Consider the following 19,973-nt stretch of genomic DNA (forward strand, 5'->3'; position numbering starts at 1 on the left):
CTTCTACCATAATTTTGCATTTCATATATAGAAAAATGTTAAGCAGTCCAACTATTTTATTTATAGAATAGCATTACCTTTCTTTTTAGGGAAAATTGTGTTTAATATTAAGGTTGATTTGGTTGGACACATTGCATATAGAATAGTATTGATTTGGTCCTGTTAGGAATACATGAATCAATTGTAAATGTATGGACAAAGAAAAAGACTGCAAAAAAACTTTTCTACGAGGTGATGAGATGGTGTGAAATCTTATGATGTGGGCTTAAAAGATGAGATGAAACACAAACATGTATGGCATGGGCCACAGCATCATCATTTCCAGACAGAAACTGGGCCTTGAGTTTGTCTACTTATCATAATAAGGCCATTGGAGACCACAAGCTACCTACCTGGGACTGTAGCGGTGGCACCCATTATATCTTTGTTTTTGCTTTTCACACTTTATTTGAGACCATGTGGTATAAAAGGCAACATCTAGTGGTTTCCTTCAACTTATGCTCAACTTATGCTTCGAGTTTAGATTTTATTGGTATATATTACATTTATTTTCTGTGCTTGGCCGCAATGGATAATCGAAGTTGCAAGAGGCATTAAGTAAATCAATTTGCAACTCTGCCAGCAATCCAAATCCAAATGCTAGGTATAAATACTCGTATATGACTAAAAGCCTTTATAGAGTAGACTCGATTAGCTTCAAAGTCGAACTCTTGTATAGTATTCATATCATAGTAATTCATGACTCATTTGTCTCAGTTTTGTCAAAATTCACTCGTATTTATAAATGTCTAATTCAGGCATATTTATATCTGTTATTTTTTAAAATTTATATTATTTTAATGTTTAGTAATTATATATATACATTTATTTTCTATCATTACATATAATTAATTTTTAAATATAAATAACTTAACATAATTTAATATTTACATTATAATATATTTAATTTCATATGATATAAATTACATAATATGTACTAGTAAGTGTTGGGTGTTGTGGTAAGACACATCGATAATGAGCTTAATTTACATATTTTTGTGGTTTATTCTAATAAATTTTGGATATAGATGTTACTAAATATGGTGTTTGTTTGTCTTTTTTTTATTTTATTTTATGTAGATGTATCAAATGTCAAAAGTGTTAGATTGAAACGTGAAATTACTAGGAAGATCTGTAATGTTTTTTAAACTAGATCGATGGTCGAACTGGTCAGGTCGTCGGTTCACCGGTTTGATGTCCAACCGGTTCGATTAAAAAATTATTAAAAATTCAAAAAAAAATTAAAAAACCCAGTTCAACTACCGACTCAATTGATTTTTAGCCGATTCAACTACTGGTTAAACCAATTTTTAGTCGGTCCAACCAATTTTTTAACTAGTTCAATCGGTTCATGCCAATTCCCAGTCTAATCAATTCAAGGCCACTTTTTGGATCGATACCATGACTAGTTTTCGGCCCAACCGATCAGTCTGGTTTGGTTCAAACAACACTGAAGATTTGCATTGGGAGCAAAAATTAGCATACAAGATTTATTAGATTTTAGGGTTGGTAAAAATAACTTGATCTGTAGCTGTTGTTTAATTTTACAAAGAACAAATTGACATGGTTTGATTGGGTGTGTAGTTGGGTGGCATCAAGGGAGTTAGTGATCTAGTTTAAATGGATTGTGCAATTAAAGTCATTGATTTGACTTGATTTCTTCTTATTCGTAAGGTTGTTAAAGAATTAAATCGTAGGAGCTGATCTCAGGGTTTTTCATTTGGCAAGAATTAGTTCTCGGGTTCTTTTCATAGTTAATTTACCGTTGAGGAAGAATTGGAGGTTTGAGGCTATTTCTTAATCTCTATAACAGACTTATTATCGAGTGGAGTGGGATCCATAATTTGTGATTAGTTTAGAATTGAAACTGATGTCGTTTCAGAGGCTAGGTATTTCAATCTATTGGTTAAATCTATTTTTATTTCGAAATTCTCTTGTTCTATTTTATTTTTTATTTTATTATTTAATTGCATTATACTTTAAATTCCCTCTTTATTTTTCGCACATCTGCAAAAGTTGTGGGTGCGAAACTACCCACAAAATGCTCTGGTTGTGAGAAATCTTCAAATTAGTCAGATCGAGCTCTATGGGATCAACCCTACTTCCCTAACTACGAATTTTAATTTTGTTTTAAGCGCAGGACTTTTATTTTTGGTGGATTTGATACCCATCAAAATTTGACACTGTTGTTGAGGATTGAGACTAACTATTTTGTTTTCTCTTGATGACCAAATATGAAAATTCAAGCACATTCGAGTATAATCTAGAAATTGAGAAGACTACAAGTGCCTTAAAGAAATGAGGTGAACTTGAAAAAAAGATAAACCTATTAAGTTCTGCCATGGATATTAATTCTCAATTATTTGGGCTTATTCCTAATTTCATAATGAGAGTAGCATGAGGTAAGTGTATCTATGCTACACCCAATCAAGCGACAAATGCATGTCTTATTTTGCAAGATGACTATCGAGAACAAGTTAGCACTACTATTAGAAACCTTCTTGAACCACCTTAAAGAAGATATGATCAATTCCCCGACACATACAATATTGGGTGGAGAGATTACCCCAATTTAGGCTATGGAATGAGACCTCAATTCAACCCACATTATCAACCTAGTCCATCCATGTAGCAACTGCAACCTTCAAGCACATCTCTAGAAATTTTTCTGAAATCCATTGTTGTCAACACTCATAAATTCTAATAGAAAGTGAAGGCAAGTATCCAAAACTTGGAGAACCAGGTGAGTCATCTCGTTGTTTCAATTGGTAGATTGGAGTCCCAAAGGAAGTTGTCGTCCTAAACAAAGTCTAATTTGAGGTAAAACGAGAGTGCAATGACCTTGAGAAGTGGAACAATTCTGGAACCCCTTCCTTGTAAAAGTTGTGGGCACGACTTGAGCAAAGAAAAGCAAGATGATAAGTCACAGGCAAAAATAAAACCAACACCTCCCAAACTGATTGTGATTTCACCTCCCTTTTTTGAAAGGCAACCAAAAATAAGAAAGAACAGTAAGAGAAAAGAAACTCTCTAAATTTTTCACAAGGTAGAGGTGAGCATACCAGTCTATATGCCATTAAACAAGTACCCCCACTATGAAAAGTTTTTGAAGGAATTATGCACTAACAAAAAAGAAAAAGTTGACCAATTCTGAAATGGCACCGACTTGGGAATCGAAATTGCTATCTATTTATCTCTTCATAGGCAAAAAAGAACCTTGAAAGCTATAACTTCAAATTTTAGAAGAAATAAGGATTAGAAATCTGACTTGAATAGAGTTCATAGGTCATGTCAAGCTAACGACATTAAATAAAAATGCGTATGGGAGGCAACCCAAGAATAGATTTCCATTTATTTGCCTTAGTTTCTTTTATTTAATTTGATTTTATATGATTTTATTTTATTTTCATCTAGGTACTTTGATGCCACAAACTAAATGTGTCTTCCACACAACCTTCGCAACATTGGTAATCATGGAAGCATCCCACCACCATAGGGGAGTATTTCTTTACCTTCACATAGTTTTTGCAATTGCCACCACATTGGGGACAATGTGGAATTAAGTGGGGGAGAGGGGTTGAGATCGACATCTAATTAATATTTATTGTTGCATGTGGTGAAATGGATGAATTTTTTCTGTATACTAGTCGGGCAAAATCGCGTCCAAGACTTTGTCAGGGACAATTAACTTGCGTTGCTCTTGTGCATGAATTGTACTTTTCACCTTACTTGCATGTTTTTTATTGTCTAACAATAGCTCAAATTTTACTTCCTCAATATTTTAAGTATTTAAACATTGAGCGAGTTTTATTTCATGACTTAATCCTTACAAGAAACACTTTAGGTTTGTATAATTATATGAGTTAAATTGTATAAATTGAAATCTCATGATGTTTATTTCTTTGCTAAACTATTAAAAAACTTTATTGCATATGTTCATTTCCATAAATAGCCCTCTTTATTTTATTTTTTGAAAAGAAAAAAAACTGAAAAAAGCAATAAAGTGTCATTTACTTAGCTTATTTAGACCATGAGTAAAATTTTAGAATTGTGACCAACGGAAAGGTTCTTGCTCTGATGATTGTAATAATTATAAATAAAATTGATAGCCATCTAGAGTTGTAATTGGTTGAGTAACCGAGATAGGGGGCTTGGATTGTCATTTCTTTTCCCGTCAAAAGATCTAGTTACACTCTAGGCAAGCCAATGATATGCTTATGTTGAAAAAAATGCAAAAAAGGAAGAAGAAAAAAGAATTAATAATAAAGGATTGTTAACGGTTGCAAACTTTGTTTGATTTTGATGTATTGACAAATGTAGTACAAGGTTGACATTATGGGGTGTTGGAACTTTTATTTTGGGTGGATTTACACCCATCACTCATTACACTCCCAATAGAGAATGCCAGTTCGAATCTTAAAAATATTATTGTTGGGAGGGATAATAAAAAACCTCTAAACATAAGCTATAAAAACGGACATTAAGAATAAAAAAATAAACCTACATAATATAGAAAAGTAATAGATATATGTCGTATTATAAACTTGAATACAAGTTGGACAGTGGCCAGCTTCGAATATTTGAGATTGACCTATCTTTTAAAATATTTTGCTTTTAACTTTTTTTTAGCTTAATATGCTTGCTCATACTTCTTCACATATCAAACGAGCTATCAAATTGAGCAGGTAGCACGTATGACTCTTATTTTATGTATCAACTCTTTCCATCAAATTATCGCCAAGTCTCTCCCTTCTCTCTAGAAGTTTCATATTGACTCTCTACCAAAGTTTCAGCTTTTGAGCTTTTCTTTAAGCAATCGTTGGACCTCTGGACCGTTACCACTCACCTCGCCATTTTTTCCTTTTTTCTTCCTTTTTTCGACGAAATAATCTCAAGACTGCGTTCAAGCTTAGGCCGTCAGGGAAAGGCTGCGTAGGATCTTGCTTGCCCCATGAGTTTTCGTTCGTGGTTCGTTGGTTCTTATCCCATTGGTATTTTGCTTTTGACAATTTTTTTGTGAAGCTCTTTTGCTCTCACGATGTTGTGATGTTGACATCTCTCTACATCTCCATTAGCTTGAACATCGATGGCAAGTTGAAGTCATCGCACTCGGCCTCAACAAAACAACTCCTAGAGAAGACAAACAAACAGAAAGAAATTGATTCAGTATCTTTTCATAAACCATATAAACTTTTGAAACTTGTTTTCGGTGTAGACTTCATCTCCATCCTCGATCAATTTTCGCTTCAGTGATATCCTGACCAGCAGTTCCATAAACAAGGTACTCATTTTTTCCTATTTTTAAACCTTCAAATGCCAAACAGTGTGCAGATTCATTTGCTATTCGTCTTGCATGTTGGAACTTGTATTCATAAAAAGCCTCACTTAGATTTCTAACATCATAAATATAAGGTCCTATTGCCGATTTGTCCCTATTCGTATTCTGAGCTTTCTTGATTACCGTCAAGGAATTCCCCTCAATCTTGACTTACTTCATCCCCAAATCTCTACCCACAGTAACTGCCTGTAGACATGCGGTAGCCTCAGCTGCAAAACCTGAAGGTATGTTGTCATGAACCATTGTTTTTGAAGCCAAAATATCTCCTTTAAAATTTCTGACAATGATTCCTGAACAGGATTTGTTTTCCTTGACATTAAAAGCAGCATCAGAATTTATTTTAAAGAAACCTTGCTTCGGAGGTCTCCATCTGCCAGATTCTGGTCTCAAGGCATGACTCTTTCTATTAATATCTCTTAAATCTTGAATATATTGTATAATGAACTTCGTTGCCTCTGTTCCAGATTTCTTTCGCCCCGCATGAATCCATTGATTTTTAGCAATCCAGATAGCCCAAATTGCACAAACAAAAATTCGACTTACATCCGCCCTACTGTTTAGCAAGACCAGGTAAACCAGTCCATAAACTCCATTTGAGATCAATCATGAGACCAAAAATAATCTAAATTTTCCCATGTCTCCTTTGTAACAGAATAATTGTGAAAAATGTGTTCCTTAGTTTCCAATCCTTGCAAGCATCTTGGACAAATAACTTCATTAGTCAATCTTTTTATTCTTAGATTCACTAACGTAGGAAGATAGTTGAGAGTAGTTTTCCAAGCTGTAACAATTATTTTAGAAGGGAGATCAAGGTTCCAAAGCTTCTTGTAGCATTTTGTGTTTTCAATCGGGTTGTAATTATTTATGTTGTGAAAATTACCTTGTAAAAGTAGCTTGTAGCCGCTACGCACCGTGAACTCACCCGTTTGTTCGCTCCTCCAAACCAGAAAATCATCATGAGGACAATTAGCCAGTGGAATTCGTAAAATCTTTCGTGTATCACCTTCAGAAAAGGTATTAGTAACCAACTCAATTCTCCATGATCTAGTATCACTGTTGATAAGATCCGCAACCCTCGTAATATTCTGTCTGCTAACTGTTTGTTTAATCAGCAAACCTTCAGCATCCAGGGCCCAAACATCTTCCTCGATTTTAATGTCACGGCCAACTTCCACCCTCCAACAAAGTCCAGACAGTAACCTATATACTTTTCCAAGTATATAAAGGTATATTCCCTAACTCTAAATTTAAGAAATCAGAATTTGGATGATATTTAGCTCTCAAAGTTCGGGCTAGGAGAGAATTAGGATGGTCAATTAATCTTCAGCCTTACTTCGCGAGAATGGCCAAATTAAATTTTGCTAAGTAGCAATAACCGAGACCACCACTCTCTTTTAACTCACACAATCTTTTCCATTCACACCAGTGAATACCACGTCTCTCATGACCCTTTTGCCACAAAAAAATTGCTATTATTTGCTACATCTCTTCGCATGTCGATTTCGGCAATAAAAAACATGCCATTGTATAAGTCGGTATTGCCTGTAGCACGGCTAGTATGAAAACTTTTTTCCTCCTTGCGATAATAAATGAGCACTCTAATTGTCAATCTTTATTTTAATACGATATTTATGCCAAACGCCTCATTCTACCCACCATATTTGGCAGACCCAAATATTTCTCAGAATTATTAAACCTTTTGACCCCCAACCTATCGGAAATGGTAACTCGGACCATATCTATAGTATTTGAACTAAAAAACATTCTCATAATTAACACATTGGCCTGAACAAACCTCATACTCTTTCAAAACATTTTCGAAAGTCGCGGTACCTTTATCAGTCCCTTCCCCAAATAAAATACAGTCATCAGCAAAAAATAGGTGAGAAATCTGAGGCCCTCTTCTGCTCGCTTTAACCCCTCTCAAATTTCCTTCCTCACTTGCAAGCCTCAAAAGATGAGTAAATTAATCTATTTATGTTAGATAAAAGAGTAAACTGATTTTCTATTAAAAATCAATTGTTAAACAATGACATAACAAATAATATCAAATATAAAATTATTATTTTTATTTGGAAAAAGAACTTTTAAAACCCAATGTGGTATATTAAGGAAAAAAACTCGAAAAATAAAAAAAAATACCTATCCACCCTTCAATCCTACATCATTTAAATAAAATAATATATGTGAAAAAATTCATATCAGTTGATAATAGAAATGGATGAAATTGTTTGCTCTTTTATCTAACATGTAAGGAATAATTTATTTTTTAAGTAAAAGGGACAAAATGTGATCTGAATCTTAGTATAAGGATATCCATGATACAAATATCAATAAATAAAAGACCATATTTATGGTATTATATGAGCACAATTAAATAAAAATAAAAGAGGTTGTCAATTTGTAAAACATGCTTTGAAAATCAAGAGTCATACTTGGAAAAAGTACATAATTCAAAGTTTTAACGCATTTTAAGTTTCAACTCTGAAGAAAGAAAGTGAAGAAGGCATTATTTTTGCAAAGAAATTCATGGTGTGATAGAGAAAGCCTGTTCTACTTTAATATTTAATTTTAGTTTTGAATGTTTATTTCATAAAATTTCACAAGTCAAGTAAACGATAAATAAAAATGTAGGCTAAATATGCAATATATGTCCAATTTTTTAATTGGTTAAATAGGTGGGGATTTTTTTAAGATTTAAGGAAATAGGTCGATTTTGGATAAAGAATATAAAAGTGTGTCAAGCTGGGCGCGCTTTCTACTTATATGTCAGGGAAAGCATGCTCAGCTGGACGCGTTTTCTTTGAAATTTTCAGAAAATGCTTCTAGCTAATCACGCTTTCACACTCTTTCCAAAATCGACCTATTTCCTTAAATCTTAAAAAAAAAGTCTATTTGACCAATTAAAAAATCAGCATATTTAACCTATTTAACCAAAAATCTATTAACTAATAACATTTTAAATCCTACTTATAATAATAATATCCACTGATGTATATATATTCTATAGCAAGGTATACTTGCAAATTTGAAAATTTTAAGTTCTTAGTTTGTTTTGATGCTGACAAGTGACCTCGTTGATTACTTGACACCTCAATTTTTTTCATAATATTTTTAATTACTTTAAAATTTTTATAGAAAAAAAAACACTTAGGATAAGTCTAAAGAAACATTAAGATTACGTTGTTTGATTCGTTACCAAAAGAGAAAGACAAATATCTTCCTCCAATAAATCCTTAATAAAAATTGACGGTTCTTCAATGACTATCTAAGTCACCTTCAATTACCTTAGCTAGGCAATCGACAACTTTGTTTCTACCTCCCTGAATGTGCGTGAAATTAATCTGCCAATCCTTGGAGCAATATTTATGAATTATTCTTATTTCATCAACATTAATTACTGCTCTGAATAGATTTGATTAGCATTGTATTATCACTTTCTAACTCCACTTTCTTGAATCCTTGTTCCCAAGCTAATTTCAGGCCTTCAAGTATAGCCCGAGCCTCAATCTGATAGATATTAGCCATGTCGATTACCATATTGAAGCCAACCAACCAACCACCACTTTGACCCCTTATCACTCCACTTACTACTGCCCTTAAACTACAATGGGAAACCGAACCATCCACATTACCTTGAATCATCTATATGCAATAAGCTGCTAATGTTTCTCCGTTATAGTCGTGCAAGACCAACACTCCAAAGCCCCTTTAAGATTTATGGACTTTTTCCATGCATTAGCCATGAAAATAACCTCCTAAATACTTCTATTAGAACAATTAAAAATAAACTCATTCTGGCTTTTCCAAATAAACCAACTTATAGTCCTGAAAAAAGTAGCCCACTCCACCCTTCAAACTGATAGTTATCTTCGTTCTGTATATTTCTTATTACCCATCGTTCAAGGGACAAATTGAAGGACGAGTCCCAAGCCCTTCTAGGTACTACAGGTTTCCAAACAGTCTGTGCAAACCCATAATCCCTTATAGCATGGATTGTGGATTCCACTGCGCTTCCACAAAGTTCACAAAAAGGTAATTGGGTCATACCTCGCCTTGCTCGTTCCTCATTCTTCAGAAGTCTGCCACGGATAAGCAACCAAAGGAAGACTCTTAACTCTCTAAGAAGTAACAATTTTCCAAACCAGTTTATCATTTGCTCTTTGTCTTGTCCCATTAAGGCCAGATATGTGTTTATAGAAAATTTTCCAGTCGACACCCATTTCCAAGAAATATAATTAGAACCCATAGACTGCAAAGGTGTTTTACACGTCAAAATATGGTCTACCATATGTCGTGGAAGAACCGAGCATAACTAGTGCGAGTTCTAGATGCCTTTCGTTATAACGACATCGCAAACATGAGTGGTCTCATCTAAGTTCCCCTGACCAGTATAATGATACTTTAAAGGACCCATATCTTTCAACCAATCATCATTCTAGAAATTAATCAATTCTCCATCCCGTACAGATCAGACGAGTCCCTTTTTAACCTCGAGTGAGAAGCAAGAGATCAGCAATTAAGAATTTATAAACAGCAGGTATGCTATGCCATGCCAAAACACAGGCCTTTCTTCTCTTTTTGGCCATCAACAAGGCACTGCCTTTTAGCTGCTAATCATTCTTAATCACTGAGCTCCTTCTTCAAACTCAACTGAACTTAATGATATCTTTTTCAGCTTAATTTCTGATGTACAGGATCCATGATTATGGCAAGCACAGAGCATACTCTTAAACTCATGAGAGATTTTCTTTTGTAGAAATTCTACTTTCAAGTAAGAAGAGATGAGGGAGATTTAGAAGGCCATAATTTTTTAAAACTAGTCTGGATTTTTATTTCAAAGCTGGTTCTTGTTTTTTTACAGCTGAGTATCTCCATCTATTTATAGAGAAGGAGAATGATATGCAGATAAGAAGGAATCTGCTTTTACAGACCTAAAAGGACATGACTCATCACATCTACAGATACTTATGTAAGTAAATGACATGACTCAGCTTACTTAATAATTTACATAGTAATATGCAGATAAGAAGGAATCTGCTTTTTGTCTATCTTTATCCAAGTGACTCAGCTTCATCTGTGTCATAGTCAGTATCAATATCAGAGGTAATGTTTAGCTTTTCAACTTTCTGTCTTTTCTTTTCACGGGCGCTATAGCACTTGAGCTCCAACTGTTCGATTCTTTTTCAAGGTCATCTGGAGGTGGTGTCACATCATGTCTAGAAAATAATGTAGTGCTGGACGATTCAGAATTCTTCCACATTGATGTGTCTTGAATGATCTAGCTACAGTGCATAGGATAATCTTGAGCCCATTCTTTGGGATCTGGAATGTTGGACTAATATTCTTCAAGAGCTTTTTCAATGGATGGATTTGTTGAGACATCCCATGGTGCACTTAAATTTCCTGAAGGCTATATTTCTGATGGAATGATCTTGTTGAGTTGGCATAGATATTTCTGTAATTGCTTCAGGTCAACTGGATTTTCATAAACCTCTTTAAAATATGTTTTATGGATCCATGAGCTTGGAAGAGAAGCTAACTGGGTTGCTGATCCATTCTGCATAAAATATTGAGGCTTATAAAAAATAATCACAATTCACTGGGCTCGAGTATTTTTGAGAAATTCGAACATAAGCATATCAGCCCAATATTCTAAAGGATAGAACCATTTGAGAAAGGTGGCCAAGTTTTTCATTTCAGGAGTTTCTTCATTGCGGATTGCCAGGGTCAGGAAATCTTGAATGTCATGGATAAAAAACTCAATTCCTATGTGAAAGAGATGAGTTAAGTACCAGAACATCCATTTCATTTCTTCTGGGAATTCTCCAAGCTGGAATTTGATTGGATTTATGAACGGGTATTTTGGGTGAAGGCCTAAAGGTTTAAGGAATAATCCTCCAAAATTTTTAAAAACATCTATTTGGTAACAAAGCATCATATTAATGACTTCCTTATGAAATCTTTTTTCTAGGATGAGAGCTAGAACTTCAGGAGGATGTTCAGGATGAGAATTTGGGTTGCATGTAAGGAAAAATGGTGAGGGTAGTTGTGGAGTTTGTTTCTTTTTTCCTTTTGCTTTTGAAGAGGTAGGCTGAAACATAAAAACTTCAATAGGTTTAGAAACAGGAATTTGGAGAGGTTTTGTTTCTGGAGGTCGGGTTAAGGTATCTGCAAGAATATTGTTTTTCCCTTTGATATGAACAACTTCAAATGAAAATCTTGAAAACCATTCTGCCGGGCGAAGAAGTTGAGAATGTGGCACTTCCTTCTGTTTAAACTGCAACATCTTTGGGAAAGATGACATATCCATTTCAACCAAAAAGTGATATCTAATTAAATGAAATCGGAATTTAGTAATTCCATATTTAACTGCAAGGATTTCTTTAAAGGTTAAATGATAATGAATTTCTGCATCAGAGAATCTTCCACTCTTGTATCCACAAAGTCTTCTTTTCCTATTGTCTTCTTCAAAGAGAATTGCTCCCCAGTATTTATCACTTGCATCTGTCTGTAAAACTCTTTTTTCTTTGAACGGGATCTGCAATGGTGGCAAATGAGATGTTTTTTCTTTCAGCTATCTGATAGCTCTGGTTTGTCTGGATTTCTATAGAGGTGGATCTTTTTTGAGCATCTTTCTTAGAGGATTTGTTAATTTAGCTATCTTAGGAATGAAATCTCTAAGATAATTAACAATCCCTAAAAACTGTTGAACTTGCTTCTGAGAAAGATAGCTGTCTGGAAATTTCTTCAATTCCTCTGTAATATTCGGATTTGGTTGGTATCTTCCATCTTTGATTGTCATCCCAAGAAATTCAATTTCTTCTTTGTCAATCTGCATTTTTCTTTCAGAGAGCATAATTCCATGGTCAAGGATGATTTGCTTGAATTGGGCTAGAAGAACAGCATGATCCTTCTGGTTTGGACTGTAGAGTAGAATATCATCAATGTAGATTAAGGCATGATCCATGATGGGCTGAAAGATTCGTATCATTGCCTTTTGAAACAGTGATGGAGCTGTTTTCAAACCAAATGGCATCACAGTCCATTGAAAATGTCTGTTGGGAATGCAAAATCCTGTTTTGGGTCTTTCTTCCGGATCAATACCCAATTGCCAAAAGCCTGCTTTTAAATCGAAATTGGAGAAAACTCGAGCATTTGCAAAGCTTGAAAATATACAATTGGTATTGGGCAAAGGAAACTTGTCATCTTTGAGAAAATGATTAAGAGGCTGATAATTAATTACCAGTCTTAACTTTCCTCGAGCTTGTTCAAATCGCTTGTTTACGTAAAACGCTTGGCACGCCCACTGCGAATCTGAGGGTTCAATTAATCCTTCTGCTTGTAATTGTTGACATTCTCGTTCAGCTAGTTTGAGATAATCTGGATTCATTCCCACATGGCTAGCCTTAGTATGATTAATGTCTTCATTTTTCTTGAATGGAAGCTTTATAAAAAAGCTTGGATTCTTTCACAAAGGATGGTTGCATTTGTGTAAAAACTCTGAATGAGAGTCTGCACATGCCTTCTGCTTCAATTCTTCAACAACTTGTTGAATGTTATCAGCATCTATGAAATACAGTCTGGAAATTGGCACATAAGGCTTGAACATCTGTTTAAATCTAATTCCATCTGGTAAGATTCTTAATTGTTTGGCTTTGATATAGAGATCAAATCCAATAATAAGATCTTTTCCTGGAAGTTTTGATCCCAAAACAGACGTAGTAATAGAGCAAGTGGGGAAAAACTAGATCTTAACTGGCTTGCTTCTTAAATTTGTAGAAAAGACTTTTCCAGATGTTGAGCTGAAATATTTTGTATGGGGCTCCCACCATTCTTCTGGTAAAATTTTCGGGTTCATGATGGATTCTGCTGCTCCGGTATTAATAAAAGCAATCACCGTAATAGGTCTGCCATATTTTTCAAGATAAATAGAGACTGGAATGTGTGGAGCTAGAATTTCTGAAGCAGAATGCACTTGGGGAGTGGAATCTTGTGGTTTAAAGTTCATCAGGGACTGGATCATCATTGAATCACTTGAAGTTGATTCTGAATCACTGGGATCAAAGCTTTGTATGGCACATATCGACTGATCATTGGGTTCATCATCAATAGAAAATAATGACTCAAAATCATCTTCATCTGAAATTTTTAGTCCCGCCTTTTGTTGAATTTGTTGGATCATTTTTGCACTTTGCTTGTTTTTTGGACAATCTTTGGCAAAATGACCTTTTTTGTTGCAGATGTAGCATCTTGTGGATTTAGTTTTCTTGGAGAATTTCTTCTTTTTCTTGAGATATCTCCATCTGTATTTCTTTTGAGGCTTCAGTCTTCTGGATCCCTTTTCTTTTCTGAAGTGCTTCTTCTTCTTTGTTGGACAATAACATGATTTGTCTTCCTTGCCGCATTTAATCTTGAAGTGTGAGTCAGTACAGGCTTTGTTTATCCTTCTGTCACCATGAAGATAATCCTTGAAGACTTTTCTTCTGTTGCAAATGTCTTCAAGAGCAATAAATGTTTCTTGCTGGATTTCACCCATGGTTAAATTGAGGATATTTTTGTTTTGCCTGTAAAGATTCTGATTAATCGCAACTTGGATGGGATCTGGGAGAGATGCAATAACAGCTTGCTTCAGGCTTGGTTCTGATCCAAGGGCATAAAAGAGCTTCATCATAGCATAAAAATGCTTAGATAAGTCTTTTTTCTGGTAGGAGCAACATTTCCTTTTGAAAAATTCCCGTCTTTTGAGTGTTAGCAGATCATCAGGATTACCAATAAAATAACTATGGATAATCCTTATGGCTTGAGAGAAATCTGTTAACACCAAAAATTGTAATTGATCTGCCTGAGTGACTGAATTCCACCGATCTTTCAACATTCCTGTGAATCTTGAAACAAATTCAGACAGGATGTTATAATGGCTTTCTTCTGTTATTCTTCTAGTATCAAGCCACGCATAAAATTCTTGTAATCTTTCAGGCCATCTGTTAATTGGAATATCATCCAATGTGAAAACCATCTTTGTTGTTGAGACATGCGGTGCTGATCTTGCATTTGATGGTTCTCCTGCTTCATTCATCTATCAATCTGATGGTTCTTCAACTTTCACACCAGGAGTAGCCATTACTTCTGGCAAGTCTTCAATTCCTTCTTCTGAAGAATTATTAGTTTCTCCAAATGATTCTGAATCATATGGACTTGTTGATTCTTTTGAGAAGGATACCGAATCTTCTTCTGGTGGAATATATTCAAAATCTGGAGCTGGAGTTTATTCTGATTCTTGGCGGAGAATAGATATCTTTGGCAGAGTATTATGGGTGTAATCCTTTACAAATTTGGTCAAAGGATTAGGGGGAACCTCATCATTTTGCATCATAAGAGATTTTGACATCAGCTTTGGTGGTGGAGATGTTGGTGGTGAAGAGAATTGGCTTTCTTCATCTTCTTGCTTCTCCACTGGTCTTTTTCCTCGAACTTTTTCTTGCTTTCTTTTTTCTTCCATAGCTTTTCTTCTTTCTTCCTCCTTTTGTGCCTTGATTTGTTGACACAATTCATAGACTGTAGCTTTCTTCTTTGGCTATGGTGGGGGAAAAATGAGTGGTTGTGTTCCACCTTGTCGAGGGCTATCGGTCTGTCTTACGAATGGGAAAAGTTAAATCCCATTTTTCTCTGGTTGTCGTGGTGGCAGCTTCTCATTTTCTTTCTGGTATTTGATCTGATCTTTGAGATTTTGAATTTCTTTTTCTCTTTGTGCAATATGAGAAAATAGATCTTGTCCTGGGGCAGCTGGTTCATGGGTAACTTTTTTAAGCCTTTTTTGAAAAAGCTTTATGAGATTTTTAATCATCTCAGCATTTTCATCAGTTGTCTTTTCAATCTTCGAAACTTTATTATCCATCTGGGTGACCTTTTGATCGATCTTTTTTATCGCAGCATTCTGGGCTAAGGCATTTTCTGATTGCTAGTTCAAGGTTGCTTCTGCTGCTGCTATTTTGACTTGTTTTCCTTGTGAATCAGTTTGGAGTTTCGAAGAGATCTTGGGCACATGAAGATATTCATTGTGAATTCTTCAAGTGGTGGAAATTTCTGGTCATAGGAAGAAGTTGTTGTATACATCTGGACTTCTGAGATTGCCGTTGTTGCTGTAGTAACTTTGTGCTCTTCTTGTTCGCAAGCCATAGGTTGACTATTTTTCTGGACCCATTTATTGATTTTTTTTGTAACATGGCTGTTTCAAAGGCTTAAATAGCCATTTTGTTTCAGGGTCTAGTTTCGGAGGAGATGGTGGCGGCAATTTTGGCTAGTGTTGGACTTTAGGAGGCTGTGGCCTTCTTGCAGAATAATCTAAAAGATAAACAAACTTGCCGTTGTCTTCTCCTAAAGGACCAATATCAGGATCTCCATTCATCCATCTTTCATAAAAGCTTGATTGTGTTGATTTTTTGCTAGACTTCTTTTTCCGGGTGCGTCTAACATCTTCATCAATTTCTTCAAAGACATCATTTTTGCATCCTTCATAAGAACAGTTGATATCCCAGGGACAATGTCCTGAGGGATCTTTGAAAAAGTACAAAGGCTTTCCATCAGGCTAGAAGCTCTGAATAAGTGTTGTTTCTGGTCCAGGGACTGTTTCTTCAGGAATTACTGGCTGTAACATCATCTAAGTTGTAAAAACAGGGGGAGTCGGGGGTTGCTTTAGATGGCTGTGATCAAATCTGATTTCACTGGTTCCATCAGCTTTAGTGATAATCTAACTTTTGGTAGATCTGATCGGCTGATTATGTTGATGGATCTGTTCATAGTTTGTCACCCATTTTTCTGGAAGAAGCTTTAAAAGCTCCTGCTTGGGTATTTGCTTGGGCACATGAATATAGTGAGGCTCTTCTCTTGTGTTAACCGAAATAAGAAGAGAATCATCAGATCCTTGATTAGCCAACTTAAAAGCATGATCTTGGACCCTATACACAATTTGATAGTGTAGGGTTGCAGTAACTGCGGATTCTACCATTTCTGCTCCAACGATCTGGATTTGTACCTTCAAAGCATCCATCAGGTTGGGGTCTTGTAGAGACATGGTGAAATTAGGAAATAAGGCCACCATAGCCATTCCCGAACTTAGTGTTGCTTCAACTGTCCCAATACAGGCATCTTGATATCGTTTGTATCTGGAATCTAATAGTGCAATTCTGGAAACTACAGGTTTCCCTGAAGTTCCATGATAATTTAATGCCAAGCAAACTACTCCAAAATGGATATGAGAATATCCATGTTGACACCATTCTTGAGAAAAATGAGATGGGATCTCCAGTGTGACAAATTGTTCTTCCTGTCCTCCATAAATAAGATGTTTATCAAATTTGGAGGATTGGACATACTCTTTGACCGCTTTTCTTCTGGTGGTTATAAGAGACTTGATACTTTTTATAGGTGAAAAGGAAGGTTTTTGGTAAGCAAAATACGGGTTTACTAAAGGGAGATTAGTAGCTTGGATATTTTCTTCTTCTGTGAAATATTCAACTTCATAGAGAGAAGAAATTTTTCGAGCAGAGTGAGAGCGGAATGGGGATTCTGGTAATCAGAGAGGTGCTTTTGTGGTAGATAATCTAGAGGATTCCATGATTTGTAAACTCTCTTCTTACTAGATCGTAGTCTTTCTGATAAAAGAAAATCTGGAGTTACTGGCTCTGAACGCCAAAAATAAGAATAATTGCTAAGTTTTAAGAGAAACAATTTTTTTCGTAGCACTCTAACCCATACCCCTAGAACTATTCCATGAATATGATATTTGTTTCGTAGCACTCTAACCCATAGCGCTTCCGGATTTGCGATCAAGCTGAATCCAAGTTTTAAGAGAAACAATTTTTTTATCTTGCAAACATCGTATACCATGACCCTCATTTATTAGCGGTCTGCAACAATCCTTCCAACTAACCAGATATGGTTTTTGTCCTAGAGAAGAAGACCCCTGCATAAACCCACAAGCCAGCTTTTCTATTTCTTTACAAATCGAGATTGGAATTTTTGCCTTCGTCATAAAATAATTAGGTATCATCATTAAAACATATTTCACCAGAGTGAGTCGACTAGCTAAAGATAGTCTGCGCACATCCCAACCAGAAAGTCGATTTCAGACTTTGTCCAATATGAATTAGAAATTATTAACCCCCATTCTTCCATGTAGTAAAGGAATTCCAAGATACCTCCCTAAATCTTTGACTCTAGTAAACCCAAGTTTGATATGAATACTTTTTGCTACCTCCTCTGATACCTTATTAAAAAAAACACTTGCATTTTTTGATGATTTACACGATGCCCAGAATAATAACAGAAAGAATCAAGGATTTGTTTGAGACACTCTACATTTTTTCATCCGCTCTGCAAAATAGAACCAAATCATCAGTGAAGAATAGGTGGGACACTTTTGGCCCACGACGAAAGAGCATAATCGGTTCCCAAAGTTTCTGCTTAATGGTCAAATCAATCAAATGACCCAAACTTGGATCTCCTTATCGTAAACCTTTTGTTGGAGTGAAAGTCTCAGAAAGAGAGACATTCCATAGAAGTTGCATGGATGTTGATGTCACGCAGACCATAATCATTTTCATCAACTGCTTCGATAATCCAATATTAGACAGGGTATCATGAAGAAAATCCCACTGAACCCTATCATAAGCCTTCTCAAGATCAACCTTAATTTCCATCATTTTTTTCCTACTCTTGGTGTGTCGCATTTTGTGAATTGCCTTTTGGGCAATAATGACATTATCTGAAATATCATGTGAAGGAACAAAAATTGACTAGTTTTGTTTCACCAAAATTTGCATAAGTCTCTGAAGACGAATTATAATTGTTTGTGTAATGATCTTATACAAGACAATGCACAAACTAATGGGTTGAAACTGACTTACAGATTTCGCACCATTACTTTTGGGGATTAGAACCAGAAGCATTCAATTAAGGCTAGGATACAACTTCCCTTCTCGATAAACATCGTCAACCATCTTGAATATACTATTACCTACAATATCCCAATGGGATTAATAAAATTTGGCATGAATCTCGTCTATTCCAGGTGCCTTAAGAGGAGTCATGCTGAAAACAAATTGACGAACTTCCTCCATACTAATCTCACCATTGAGGCTTTCCATAATATCAACACTAAACTTTGGAAAATAACCCTTAATAGGAAATTCCCTAATTAAATAATTATCTACTGTGTATAGATTTGAAAAATGTTCAATAGCATGATTTTCTAAAGGTGTCGCATCATAACACCTTCAATCCCATTTATTTTCAAGGCTTCAATCCTATTCATTTTCCGCCTTTTTAAAGTTCAACTGTGAAAGAAGCGTGATTTCTAAGGTGTCGCAATCACCGTTAAAAAGCCAATCACATCGTGATTTCTATGCCCATAATAACACATCTTGGCTCATGATAACATGTTAAATTTGCATGATTTTTTGTGTTTAAATTAGTTAATTCTTGAATTGGTCCTTGCTAAATTAGTGATTTTATATTTTAATCCCGTTAGGAATGCAATTGGGATGCTATAAGTAAAAAACGAGTAGAAAATGACTAATTTGCAGCCCAGTCGATAAAGTGGGGTCGAATCAAAAACTTGAAAATAGTCAAGGACTTATCAAATTTCTTTTGACCTTGTAAAAGATAAAATAAGAAGAAAATCTAATTTTATTTTAATTCAATTCAAATTTTGTGTAGTGGATAGTTAAGCCAAATTTAGTAAATCATTTGTATATAAATAGGGCATTTGTGGTAGCTTGAAGGTACACTTGAATTTGCTTGAGCAATTAAATTAAATCATTTTTTCCCTTCCAAATTTATGGATGTAGCATACTGCCATCTCATTTCCATTTGCTTATTGTACAAGCCCAAATATGCTCGGGCCCAAATAAATATACAAAACCCAACAACCCGTATGACCCAATAAAAATTAACCCTAGCCCAATAACCAAATCAGCCCAAAACTAAAAAACAAGAAAGAAACCTAATCTTGACCTTAGCAGCGCAAGACAATGACCTTGCATGACTTGCCCCCTCAACAAGAGGCAGCCATTAGCGCGAGTTGCGCCTCCACGCGCGCTATGCCTTGCGCACCACACCTGCAGCAACAAATAATACAGCAAGCAAAAAAGAAGAGCAAAAAAATCGGGGAGCAATATGCCAACAAACAACAGAATAGATTTATGTAGATTTTTTCTTTTTTTTCCTCTTTTCTATTTTTTTTGCTATAAAAGGCCGATTTCAAGCATTGTAAAAGTGGGGGGAAGTTTTTGGAGTGTAAAAAAACAGACGAAAGATATAGAGAGAACATACAGGAATCAAACTTGTTTTTGCATAGGTGATTTCTTCTTTGTTTTGCTTTGCAGTGTCTATCGTTTTTTACATATATATTGTTTTATTCTCTTTTATTTTCGTTTTATTTCATTTAAAGTAATAAAGAAAAGAAGGGATCTTACCTCTTTCGTTAAAGTCGCCGGATGGTTGCCATCTCCGTCGCAATCGGAGCGTTGGCACGAACGGCGACGCAAAATGGGTTAAAAGAGCCCTAGCAGAGCAACTATTCCTTTTTTTTTAA

General features: G+C 35.3%; 2 long non-coding RNA genes across 2 annotated transcripts; both read left to right on the forward strand.

Annotated features, from left to right (window-relative positions):
* The first annotated feature begins 4,552 nt into the window (after positions 1–4,552).
* Positions 4,553–5,768, forward strand: LOC128035627 (uncharacterized). The gene is made up of 3 exons (XR_008192172.1): positions 4,553–5,320; positions 5,452–5,601; positions 5,676–5,768. It is a non-coding gene; the product is annotated as an uncharacterized LOC128035627 (long non-coding RNA).
* Positions 5,769–5,840: 72 nt separating this feature from the next.
* On the forward strand, positions 5,841–6,906 carry LOC128035628 (uncharacterized). Its single transcript, XR_008192173.1, has 3 exons — positions 5,841–5,947; positions 6,325–6,391; positions 6,490–6,906. It is a non-coding gene; the product is annotated as an uncharacterized LOC128035628 (long non-coding RNA).
* The last annotated feature ends 13,067 nt before the right edge of the window (positions 6,907–19,973 follow it).

Source organism: Gossypium raimondii, chromosome 12 (genome assembly GCF_025698545.1).
Source record: "Gossypium raimondii isolate GPD5lz chromosome 12, ASM2569854v1, whole genome shotgun sequence".
In the NCBI taxonomy this organism is placed as follows: domain Eukaryota; kingdom Viridiplantae; phylum Streptophyta; class Magnoliopsida; order Malvales; family Malvaceae; genus Gossypium; species Gossypium raimondii.